The 13483-nt window shown below is 38.5% G+C and overlaps 1 long non-coding RNA gene across 1 annotated transcript; it reads right to left on the minus strand.

Annotated features, from left to right (window-relative positions):
- Positions 1-3092: 3092 nt before the first annotated feature.
- On the minus strand, positions 3093-6052 carry LOC125752441 (uncharacterized). Its single transcript, XR_007401951.1, has 3 exons — positions 5896-6052; positions 4193-4378; positions 3093-3490 (listed from the first exon to the last, which is right to left on the minus strand). It is a non-coding gene; the product is annotated as an uncharacterized LOC125752441 (long non-coding RNA).
- Between the last annotated feature and the right edge of the window lie 7431 nt (positions 6053-13483).

The following is a 13483-nucleotide window of genomic DNA, read 5'->3' on the forward strand; positions in this document are numbered from 1 at the left end:
GGAGATTGCACCCTCCCTCCACCCCCGTAAAAGAGGCCAAGTGGAAGTATTTCATTGTCAGAAGCAAGTAGAATTACAATAATCCTACTGAGAGACAAGGTTGGCATGAAAGCCAAGAAAGCCTGATTGCAAAGAGATATGGATATGGATACGTTTACTAGAACACAGCATCTCTAGGGTCAAGAAAGTTGGTCATCAACAGATGAATGGATAACGATGTGTTACACACACACACACACACACACACACTGGAATATTCCTCAGCCATCACAAAGGATGAATATTTACCATTTATATCTACATGCATGGAACTGGAGATTATTATGCTGAGTGAAATAAGTCAATCAGAGAAAGACAATTATCATATGGTTTCACTCTTATGTGGAATATAAGAAACAGCTCGGAGGAAGGGAGGGAGTCATCAGAGGGAGACAAACCACGAGAGACTCTTAACTATAGGAAACAAACTGAGAGTTGCGAAGGGGAGGTGGGGGGATGGGTAATTGAGTGATGGGCAGGAAGGAGGGCACATGATGTGGTGAGCATTGGGTGTTATAGGCAACTGATAAATTCTTGAACGCTACATCTGAACTAATGATGTATTATATGTTGGCTCATTGAATTTAAATTAAAAAAAGAAAGAAAGTTGGATAGCCAATGAGCTCATTGTTCAATTTGCACAATCAACCAAAGAATGAGGAGGAGTGAACAGAGAGAGTGAGAGAGTGAGTGGAAGAGGAGAGGAAGAGGAAGGGACAAAGAGGGAGAAAGAAAGAGAATTATCAGAAAATGGAAGCCCACTGTGTCACAGTCGTGATCTTTCACCAAGTTTGTGGAACTGAGCCTGGATTCCAGACCCTGATCCTGTTGACATAAGGAGATGCCAGGTACTTAGAAGGAGTAAACCTGCAATAGCACATCCAAAGCACGTGGCCCAGATCCCCACTGCTGTTACCGATTTCTCTAATGCCCTTGTCCACCTTTCACCTATGGCCACACGGGGTGGAATACAGTCTTACATTACACCAGATAATAGAGGAGGGAAAAGAGCAAGCTTTGTTCCGAGACAGGTTGTCTCTGTGAATGCAGGTAAAATGATCTGCTGTGTTTCTGTCCCACTGAAGACGGCAATGAGGAGAATCGACTCAGTGAGCAAAGCTTCAGGTCGTATGCTCAGTCATTGCTTTGTAAAGAAAGAGGGGTGTACAAGATAACACTATTGAAAGACACAGTTGGTGATACGTGGCTTGGCTAATTGGCCGTGGGCTGGAAAGAGAAATACATGAAGATCAGGGGTAAGAAAGTACCGGGGAAAGACATGCAGACAGCATTATTGAAATGGACACTAAAGGTGAGGGTCTCTACACCTCTTATTAACCCTCACTGACAAGCATTCACTACAGAAGACGCGCTGAACCACAAACAAGACCGAATTACTTGCCTGGTGGTTCTGAGCTGGATCAGCTGGATTTTGTCCTTGTCTACCGCATGGCAGGGGTAACAGATTTGCAAAAGACTTGGTGGTAGGAAGGATGGAAGATATGCATGGGACTAACTACACCATTTCCAAGTCAACAAAGCTGATTTATCTACTGCCGTTGCTAAACATCCAGCCTTCCAGCCACAAAGACCAACATCTACATCCTGAAATGGCATATTCTACAGAAAGGGAACAGATCAGCCACTTGGTGCCACGTTGATTACATTGGACCCCCTCCTCCCTGAAAAAGCCGATAGTTCATTTTGAACAAGAAGAACACATACTCAAGGTATATGTTTGCCTTTTCTGCACCACTAATTAAAAACTTAAGCATTCAGGCCTCTGACAGGCCCAGCATGACAAACCACTTTATAGCAAAGAGGTGCAGAAGGAGGCACATGACCATTGACTGTGGTGGTCTTACCAGATCCCACACCCCCCAGCAGCTCTTAACATGTTGTGTCCTCAAGGGGTCGAGTATATATGTCCTGGAACCACACATGGGAGGAGGAGTGAAAAACCTGTATGTAGTCTCATCGAATGCTTGCATCATTATTTTAAGAAAAATTAAATAAATTCCTGATGTTGAAATACCTAGAAAGAAGACCAAGAATTTCAACCTTGATCTCATTGCCTTGCCATTTTTCTTTCCACCGAGAATCCCTACCGTTCCATATTTGCACTTAGATCAAAGGGCTGAACAAACAGAAAGAACAGCAGAAATTAATGGTCTCTCAGGAATAGGTGGTCAGGAATGCACTTTGGGGCCTCATTTATATACAACAATGTTCACATTTTTTTTTAATGTTACAAACTGAAATCAACTGACATACCCATTATTAGGGAATTAATCATTCAAAATCTGATATAGATGCATGATGCCTGAGCATGCAACTATTTACATTTTTGTTGTTGATTGATTGATTCATCCAATTTGTAGTTAGTAATTGGTAGCATCTGGTCTGTAATGCACAATGTTTGATGTTTAATCCAATGAGCCATCCACACCTAACTGGACTGGTCTTGACCTCCTTAGGCATCACCTGCCAGCACTGCCACCCTTCCACTTCAACCCATTATCCTCCCTTCCAAATTATCTACTGAGGTTGAAAAAAGTAATCAAGGTTTGATCAATAATCACAATATGTGCATATAATTCATGAATAAGTTTTATTCCTGCCATTATTAAAAATGAATACATTTTTCACCTTGTTTTTTAAAGTACATAATGGCATCAGTCTCACTATACAACATTATGTAAGAAGTGAAAATATAAATTAAATGTATATAGCGTGGCCTCATTTATAAATACATCATCACTGGATGTTAACTACAATATGATAAGATTTGGTGTGCATTTTATTTCCTTTTTATTCTTTTCCAAATTTTTCAAACAATTTTATAATTTTGCAGTCTGAAAACAAGAGTTATAGTAAGACAAAAATAAGGAAAAGTAAGCAAGAAAGAATGCAAAAAAAACAAAGAAGAAAGAGAGAAGAAAGAAAGAAAGAAAAAGAAAGAAAGAAAAAGAAAGAAAGAAAGAAGAAAGAAAGAAAGAAAGAAGAAAGAAAGAAAGAAAGAAAGAAAGAAAGAAAGAAGAAAGAAAGAAAGAAAGAACACTAAGTTCAATGATGTAAAACCCTACCAAGATCTCCTGTGTACTGATTTGAAACATTTTAAAGGCACTTTTGGAAGTGGTGTTTCTTTGTTCAGCATTATTTCTATAATCTCTAAGTGAATTGAAGTACATAACATTTCTCCTAAATGAATGCTGGCAACTTTGTTCTCCAGGGCATAAAATTTGCTTGAAATAAAAAGGGTCCTTTAGGATTTACAAGGTACACACAAGCTAGTACACCCGGTCAAATGTAGGCAGAAATTGCTGATAAGGCTTGAAGTCACTTCTTCAGTCTCCTCCCAATCATCCTACGTTAGTTCACCAGTGAAGTGGAAATGAATATTTGTCACACTTTTTCTCAATCAGCAAGAAGTTAAAAGCAACCCCACGGTCTATAATAAGAAATAAGGACTTAAGTAAGTACTTAGCCACTCTAGTTTATACCTTTCTTTTGTGTTCTACTCAAGTGATATAGCTACTTGAAAGACAAAGCTATTCCCTTCGATTTTAGAACAATTGGGATGGATGGATGGATGGATGGATGGATAGATAGATGATAGATAGATAATGTATTGAACATGATGCATGATAATTATATGCATCCTCTTGTAGCAGCTGCATCAAAGTGCCCAGTCATTTCCTGCTTCACCTCCTGCTTACACGAAGTTGATTATTACAGTTTCTTTGCGTATCATAGGGTTGGAAATCTTGATATGTGATAATCACATTAAAGTTCAAAGTAGCTTTGAAAATCCTACCCATTTGAAAATAAGCCATAAGATCAGAAGGTTGTTTAATGTCTAATATATTTAACCACGTTTTACAATACCAGTCAGATTCCCAAGAGAGATCCATTAGCACACTCGAAATAGGATATACCTCCAGGATTGAGTGTTCATCGAGGGGCCGCTTACGAGGACTGGGAGTAGGGGAACCTTGGCTAGTGCGGTAACCTGGAGTCAGTGAGCTAGGGATCGGGCGGGGGGGGCGGTGGGCAGAAAGGCTACTTGCTGGAATCTGGGAGGAAAGAGCCCTGGAGAATCAAGAGCCTTGGGAGGAGGAATCGTCATCTTTAATTGAGCGGCGCAGCCAACCTGAGGCATCCCAGCAGGAGCAAAACCACATCAAATACGCTGATCTCACTCTCTTCTTTCCCTCTGACTTGGAGTGCTTTCCCATTTTCAAGATCCGATCTGATCTAGAAGGCGTGATTGTTTGTAGATATATTCTGCAAGCTCAGTTCGGCAGGGCAGAGGGCCAGAGAAAGGTGCAATGTGTATCTGGAGGGACAAAAGGAAAACATTCCACACGCTGACCCTATAATTCTCCCAACTTGAGCCTAAAAAATATAATGATAATAACAACAATAGTAACAGTTTACATTTTGGAAGATCTTTGGTCAATTTATTTTTTTTTTTTTTTTCTTTGGTCAATTTATATGGGATTTTTTTTTTTTTTTTGAGAGTTCAAACTAGCTTATTTTTAAGCATTTTATTTATTTGAGAGCAAGTGAGAGAGAGAGAGAGCATGAGGAGGGGAGCCGCAGAGAGAGGGAGAAACAGACTCCCCACTGAGCAAGGAGGCCCACTGAGAGCTGGACCCCAGGATCCACTTGGGGCTCCCTCCCTGCACTCCTGGATCACGACCCAAGTTGATGCTACACGCTTAACCCGCTGAGCCACCCAGGTGGCCCTCAGACTGGCTTTTTATGATGTGTTCACCTACTACAATGTGATAAGATGTCTAGAGTGGAATTTAGTTTTCCGGGGGCTCATCAATTCAAAGCCTCCTAGAGTTCCAAAAATAAAGTCAGGGTAAAAAAAAAAAAAAAAAAAAAAAAAAAAGTTTGCTTTACATGTTATATTTATTTAACCAGTGAAGAAAAGTTCATATTTTTTTAAGGTTTAGTTTTAATCACTGTCAAAACTATTCATGTTTCTGTTCTCAGAAGCCGGTTACCTAAAGATTGTTGCAGAAAATAACAGTTCCCTCCTGCCCTCTCCTTGGTTTCTCTCTCTTGTAGCACTAATTCACCTTCTTTGCTCTATGCAACTTTTTTGTATTGTGGCTCCTCAACTGTCCAATCCCAGGGATCCGGTAGTTTTTTTGGGCTGCCAGAATGAAGTGTCACAGACCGGTAGCTTCCACAACAGAACGTCACGGTCCCATAGAGTCTCCCGAGGCGACTGGTCTAAGATCAGGGTGGGGGGTGGAAGGCTTGGTTTCCTCTGGGGATTCTCTCGTGCCCGGTGCTGCCCAACTTCTTGCCACGTCATCCCGTGGTCGGGTCTCAGTCTAACAGGTGTCTGTGTCCTGATCCTCTCTTAGCCTGTGGTCCGCTCATGTGGGATTCAAGTCCACCCACATTACCAAATTGCCTCTTTAAAAGCCCTACCTCAATGAGGGTCACATTCTAAGGCCCCGGGGATTAAGACTTCGACGTGGGAATTTTGAGGGGACACCACTCAGTACCTAGGTGGGTAATATCTATGACATCTTACTAGGCAGGGTCATAGCAAGGCCGATTTGTGATCCTCCCAGCAGTACCACCCCGCCACACTCTTTCCATCTCCTCCTGTATCCAAGGTGGTCACATTGTAATGGTGCTTAAATCAATATTCAGTGTCCACATTATTAATATTATGTAAGCCCACTCGTAGTAAGCTCTAAAATCATTTTTTTACTTTATCCTGAAAAAGTCTTCATTTTCCCCGGAGTTCAAGACTATCATTTTGGACTAGTTTTCTATGCGATTATATTATTGTAACCCCGAAGTGTTTGCTATTCTTTAAAGCACCTATCAAGACGTCCAGAAGCAAGTGAATTTCATACATTCTGTCTTCCTGGGGTAGCCTTCATCGAGCTCTCTGACCTGCTCCAGGCCCAGGCCCGCACGTCAATGAGAGTCTTTTACATCCTGCCTTCCCATATCCTAACCTCACACATGGCTGAAATAGAATTCTAGTTGGGAAGAATTATTCTTCTGAATTCTAAGGACATCTTTTATTGCCTTCTAAATTCTGGTGTTGTTGAGAAGTCGGAAACCAGGCTTCACTGAGAATCTGCGTCTGTGCTGTGTGTTTTCCTCTTTCTCTCTGGGAACTTGTGTCATTTTCCCTTGATTTCCTGTTTTCTTAAATATATTTTTACCCAAAGATTCCATCTATCCATTCATGAGAGACCCAGAGACAGAGGCAGAGACACAGGCAGAGGGAGAAGCGGGCTCTCCTGTGGGGAGCCCGATGCAGGACTTGATCTCAGGACCCCGGGGTCACGGCCTGAGCTGAAGGCAGACGCTCAACCACTGAGCCACCCAGGGGCCCATGTTTTCTTAAATTTTGTAATGATGTGTCTTTGTCCGTTTGCTTCATCTGTTTTGTTAGGCGCCATCAACCTTTCTGTCTGGCAAATTTCCTTTAGTTTTAGGACTTAAAAATATAGATAGATGATAGATAGATAGATAGATAGATAGATAGATAGATAGATAGATAGCTCATTGACCATTTTTTGTTCCTTTCTTTTCAAAATAAGCGTGTCCATAAATAGAATCTCCTTTCCTCCCCAGGATATATATGTATTTCCCCCCTATTCTTCAATTTTCCTTTAAGAAACCAGCGATCTTCTGATTGTTGAGGTTAGATGCTGGTCTTTTTCCTGTCTCCTTCCTCTTTTGGCTTCATGTAATATGCTGATTGATCTTACTCTTCCTTCCTTTAAATTATCTCAGGATTTTCACTTTCTCTGCTCTCTTAGTAACTGTGCTGTGGGTCATCTGCTTGTCACTGAAATCCCAACTCCGTAAATATAAGCCTTTTCGATACATTTGTGTTGTGCCATCCGAATGAGAGACCTTGCACACCTAATGATCCATTCAGACATGAATGTTGGGAATGTTTCAAACTCAAATTAAGGTAAAACCAGTTTCTATTAATTTAATCTATGTAAATATCACGATTTACTGATATCTGAAAATGGAAGGAGACACAAGAACCAAGTGAATAAAGAGTCAGTGCTTTATTATTATTACGTCATTGATTTAATTCACGTGGACTTTGGGAAACACTTTTCCCAAGTTGATTATTAAGCCCGTTCTATCCTTAAGCTGAAAGCATATTACTATTTATTCCACACTGACTGGTTTATTGAGTTCCTACTGTGTGTCAATAACTGTGTTGGAACTTGGTTGGATTTTGTTTCGATGAGGATACAAATCTGAATATGGAAATGAGAATGTGACCTCCCAGTCGCCCACGTCTCATAGGAGTGACAAGCTGCCGTACACCACATTGTGGTGCGGTGTGCTAAGCGGGGTAACAGAGGTAGGGGCAAAGTGAATAGAGGATAGAAGCGGTAGAGTTAAGGAAGGCTTCTCAGAGGAGGAAGCATTTGAAATGGATGTGGATATCATGGGGGAGGACATTTCAAGCAAACTCATCAAATAATGAGGGAGGATGATAAGTGTAATCAATTGTGTATTTAATCATCTTTTCACGGTTCTTCATCTTTGTATCTCCATCACCTGAGATAGATAGCAGCACTTACCATATACTTATTAAAATACTATTAAAAATTCATTACATTTCATTAATTTAAATGCATGAACCATAGATGTTTTTCTTTAAAAAAAAACACTATGAGGTAATATCCCTTTTTCTTTTTTTTTTTTTTTTTTTGATAGGTATCATTTATCTTTGTTCTTGGAACTAGGCTCTATATGCTGTAGCCCCTGCCCTCAGAATGATGAATAGCCCTGTTGAAAAAGAAAGCCTTGTGCAAATAGCACATAATAGAACAATCTGTTCAATATGTATGCAAAGTAGGAGGTTTTGTAGAAAGAGCTCTGAACCAAAAGTCAGGAAACCAAGGTCCTATTCCCAGACTTCTCTCTAATTAGCTGTATGACCTTTTAAGAATCAATTATCATTCCTATGTCCCATGTTCTTAATTTAAAAGAGTGTCTTGCACTAGATAACGACGAAGTTTCTTTTCGCTTTCTAAGTTATATGTCAGCAACATGACAAATGGACAATTCCCCCTGCCTCTATTCTTTCATAATTGTCTCTGGCAAGGCTTGACCTTTGCTTCTAAGGTCAGCGCAGAAGCCGACTTGTCTCTTCCGAACTCACATGGAATTGTATTTCTAGCTCTCTTAAGGTTTAGAGTAGAATACGATTTAGAGCATAGGTTCTGGAGTCAGACTGCCAGGTATTACAAACCAGCTTTGCCTCTTACTTACCAGTTGTATAATCTTGGAAGAGTTATCCTCATCTCTCTGTTTATTTGTTTCCTCATCTATTTACCCAACTCTTATAGAAAACAAATGAAGAGGGGCCTCATGTTTTGAGGCCAGCATTACCCTGAAAGCAAAACCAGAGAGGTATAAGAAAAGAAAAATAAAGACCAATATCTTTTATGGTCACGATGCATAAATCTTTATTAAAATATTAGCAAATCTAATCCAGCATTATGTAAAGAGGAAACCCATGACCAAGTTTATTTTGGTAGGGCATGTTGGTTTCATATGAAAAAATCAGAGTATATTTTGTCATATTGTCAGAATAAGGAAGAAAATAGATCTTATTTTGAAAGTTGCAGAAAATAATTTCACAAATTGACTATCCATTCATGATAAAAATACTCAGCATATTAATAATAAAGGGGAATTTCCTCAACCTGGTAATGGTAATCTAGAAAAAATAAACCACTAACATCATACATAAGGGTAAAAGACTAAATGCTTTCTCTCTAAAAGCAGCAACATGACGAGAATGCCTGTTTTCACCACTTCAATTAAACATTGTGTTTGAGACCCAGACCACTGAAAAATAAGTAAAAGTCTTACAAATTGGGAGGAATAAAAGTTATATTTATATGTAGACTGTGGCACATGTGCACTAAAAAAAGAAGCAAACAAGCTACAAAAAAGCCACTAGGTTAGTCAATAAGTTCACATGATATCCATTTGACTGCATTTCTATACCCTATCTAGGAACATTTGGAAATGGAAAAGTCTAAAAAACACTTTACAATAGCATTAAAAATATAAAGTAATTAAGTATGAATTCACAAAATGCTCTGCAAATTACAGAACACTGCTGAGCGAAATTAAAGAACTAAATAAATGGAGAGCTATACTATCTTCACTCATCATAAATTGACAATTATCACCAACTGATCTATAAATTTATTGCAATGCCAATAAAACTTCCACAGGCTTTTTATGTAGAAATTAAGAAGATGATTCTGCAACTTATATGGCTTTGCAACAGGGCTGGCATAGGCAAAACAATTTTGAAAATATGAACACAGTAGGAGGACTTAGACTACCTGCTTTTAAAACTTGTAAAGTCATCTATTATAAAGCTACTACTATAGTCCAAAAAAGTATTGATGTTAGATAAAGCTATGGATGAGTGGAGCAGAATCCAGAATCCAGAGATACACCTGCAAATGTATGGTCAATTAATTTTCAAAAGCTACCGAGGTGCTTCAGGAGAGAAACAAGAATCTTTTCAGTAAAATAGTCCTAGGAGAAAACTACATATTCAAATGGGAGAAAAAAACAAAAAAACAAACACAAGAACTTTGACCCTTAGCTCGGGTCATACATACATATTGACCCAAAATGAGTCACCTAAATTTAAAAGGTAAAAAATGAACTAAAATAAAACTTCAGAACAAAATATAGGAGAAAAACTACAAAGCTTTTGGATAGGCAAAATTTTTTAGGACATAAAAGCATGAACATGAGAAATAATTGATAGATCGAATTTCATCAAAATGACAAGCTTACACTCTTCAAAAGAATCTATAAGGAGGATGCAAAAGCAAGCCAGAGACTAGGAGAAGATATCACAATACATGTATCACAGTTTGAATTTGTATGATGAATATTTTTTAAAACGTTATGACTCAAAAATAAGTAAATAACACAAAATAGCCAAGGGATTTAAACAGATGGCTCACAAGAAAGTTACATAAGTGAGCAAAATGTACATGGAAATATTCAACATTGTATGTTATCAGCGAAATGCAACTTAAATCCACAATTAGATATTGCTACATATGTGCTCTTTAAAATAGCTGAATTTGTAAAGATTGACTATACCAACCATTGGTGAGATTGTGATTCCTTGCTAAAGATAATACAAATTCTGTAACTGCTTTCTAAAACTTTGTTAGCAGTTTGTTAAATAAAAAATATATTTTATATATATATATATATATATATATATATATATATATATATATAAAACCTAATAATTTCAATCCTAGATATTTACCCAAGGAAATAAAAGTATATCTCAAAAAGACTTGTAAACAAATCCTTCTAGGACCTTTATTCAGGCATAAAGGATGTATCCTTTGCTTGCACACAAACAGATAGTGATTGCCTGGAGTTGATTTCATGGACTTTTAAAAAGATTTTATTTATTTATTTGAGAGAGAGAGAGGAAGAGAGAGGAAGAGAGGGACAGAGGGAGAGGTTGAGAGAGAGAGAGAATCACAAACAGACTCTGTGCTGAGAGCATAGCCTGATGCAGGGCTCGATCCCACAACCCTGAGACCATGACCTGAGCCTAAAAACCAAAAGTCTTGGGCACCTGGGTGGCTTAGTGGTTGAGCGTCTGCCTTGGGCCCAGGGCGTGATCCTGGGGTCCTGGAATCGACTCCCACATTGGGCTCCCCGCATGGAGCCTGCTTCTCCCTCTGCCTGTGTCTCTGCCTCTCTCTCTGGGTCTCTGGTCTCTTTTTAATATTCTGTGGTGTGGCTTCACCTAGGCAAACTCTGAAATTGGGCTGATCTGAGCCATATTCATAAGCAGTCTTTCTCTCTACCAAGATTCCAAAATGCCTCACGATGAACACCTCAAAAGTAGTGGAGGGAAAGATCTGTGTACATATATCCATATCCCTGCTGTCATATTTCCTCTGGAAAATCAATTTGATGATACTAAAGTTTCTACTTAGAAGATGGACTTTGAGCTATTCATGCACTTATACTGTATTTCAAATGAAAACTGCTTGAATATTTAAGAAAATAGAAATGCTTAGAACTCCATAAATGACCTGTGATTACATTCCAGGCAACTTGAAATATATTTTCAAGGGCATTTATAGAGATTTATAAAGGAATCCTATGAGAAATATAAGTTTAAATTTGAATTCCTTCCAAATGTGTGCCCTTCCTTTCTGTTCCCAGAAATTACCCCTTTTGCTGGGTCCATAAGTGTGGAATTAATCATGAGGCAGTAACTATGGCAATGGAGTCTAGACTAGACAAGTCATACAATTATTATTCAATTTCCAATAGGAAACATGAACTTTTGCCTTATTTCCATCAATTTAAAGGCACCATAGTATTTATTAATGCTCATGTGTGCTCTTATTAAGCATATTTGCACATTATTGTAAACGTCAGAACTCAGCCAAGTTTTACTGATTGTCCATTAGAAACTGATTCAGGGATGTAAGCAGACTATATCCAGATTTTCATCCCATAAAAATGAGAACTACATGGTGTGTGGTAGGGGCTCCCTTCACTCTTTCCTATGTGTCCAGACAATGTATCTGTGATGCCGAGCTTAATGATACACACATTAAAGTGACCTTGTTCGACCGGGTGGCTTATGACCTGCTGTATCTTTAGATATCCAATTCTAAAACCTTTGATAAATTGAGCATTAGTCGTGATTTTTGTGTCACATATTTTTTTCAAATCTACATTTATGGCTCATATATAATACCCATTTGTTCAATTATTCAGACTCTAACATTGCTGTTTCGGGTGTTGTAAATTATCTACAGGTTTTTTTTTTTTTTATTTTGTTCAAATCAGTATAAACTCGCATGTAGATGGAGATATCCCTATTGACTATACATATAAGTAGGCTCAGCAGCTCAATGTAATCCTTCTAAAGATCATAAAAGTTTGCCTACACATAAAAATTCAATGGTGAGCATGTTTTGTAAACTGAAATTGACGAGAGGAACAGATCTCTGTAGAGTCTAGACACTTTGCAACTTGTGACTTGAAGTCAAATTATATTTTCCTTTCATAAAACATATTTTTTGACTACAAGTGGCGGTCTACTAACACTATTCTATTCATTGATAAGAATAATGTCCCTGAAGTATTGAGGAAAGAGAGGTGCATACAGTCTAATGAATTTGGAAAAGTATATCCTCACCATTTGCCATCCTATATACCAATTTCAAGTATTATGGCTAATTATTTAGCAGAAATCTATACACAAGCAATGTTAGCTTTAAATCTATACTGGTAAATATTTTTATAGTGCTATTTAGTTCCTTTAATCGATTCTGCAATCTCCCAATAATACCTGTGCCTGTAAACATGCCTCTAAAATGATGGATAGAGTCAAAGTTCTTTTAAGACGGTGTTTTATTTCTTTTCATAAGTTAGCTTGTTTTAAATCATGTTTAGTCACTTGGTGGATGCCTCTCATGGCTTCCTTTTCTCAAGAAGTAATGTGGAATCGGGCAGTAAAGAGAACTGTATTTAGGGTCAGAAGATAGCACCTACTTTGGGCTTAGTAAGTGAGATACGAAGATAGTTGAATACCACCTCATCCTTGCAAAATTTAAAACATGGTAGCTGTTATTATGGAGATATAAGTTCTACAGGAATAAAGAGGAAGAAGGGTGCAACTTATAGGTTTGAAGACACATTTTAAAGAATAGGATATATCTGAGCAAGAAGTTGCCAGATAGAGAGGGGGAGAAATAGCATCGATATCACAGGTCATGGACACAACGGGTGCAAAGACATAAAAAGGAAAGCTGGAAATTTGCAGGTATTTTGACATGGCTATGTTACCATGCGCGTGTGTTCGTAATCGTTTTGGAGTTATGGGGAGGGATGGGGGACGTGCGGACTGAAGGAAATAAAATGGAACCGTTGCAGAGAGCGTTGTAACTTTGTGCTCCAGATAATTATGAGCTCCTCAAGCATTCAGCAGAGGAGTGAAGTAAGTGCCTTTCTCCTTTTTTGTAATTTTTAATCTCCAACATATCTCTGTAGATCTTGCCTGGGTGGAAAGAGAAACTTGTAAGGGGCTGGTTAGGAGATTTTGGCCATAAACTGCCTGGAAAAGAGTCTATGGAAGGAACAGGAGTGAAAAGGAATGGACAGACTTGAGAGTGACTTTATATCTTTTTAAAAGCACTTTTTACTTACAAAAGTAGCTGGTAAACTTTTCATTGACTCAACCCAGAAAATGTTACAAGTATTTCCATCCAAATGCTTATTTTACCCTATTGAATCAAACTTTCTCACATAGCCAATGGTCACACTGCTACTTTGGGAAGAAATCCCATTTTGCCCCCTCATCCAAGCTTTCTACCTCATTATCCAAAAATGA

This window comes from Canis lupus, chromosome 14 (genome assembly GCF_003254725.2).
Source record: "Canis lupus dingo isolate Sandy chromosome 14, ASM325472v2, whole genome shotgun sequence".
Classification (NCBI taxonomy): Eukaryota; Metazoa; Chordata; class Mammalia; order Carnivora; family Canidae; genus Canis; species Canis lupus.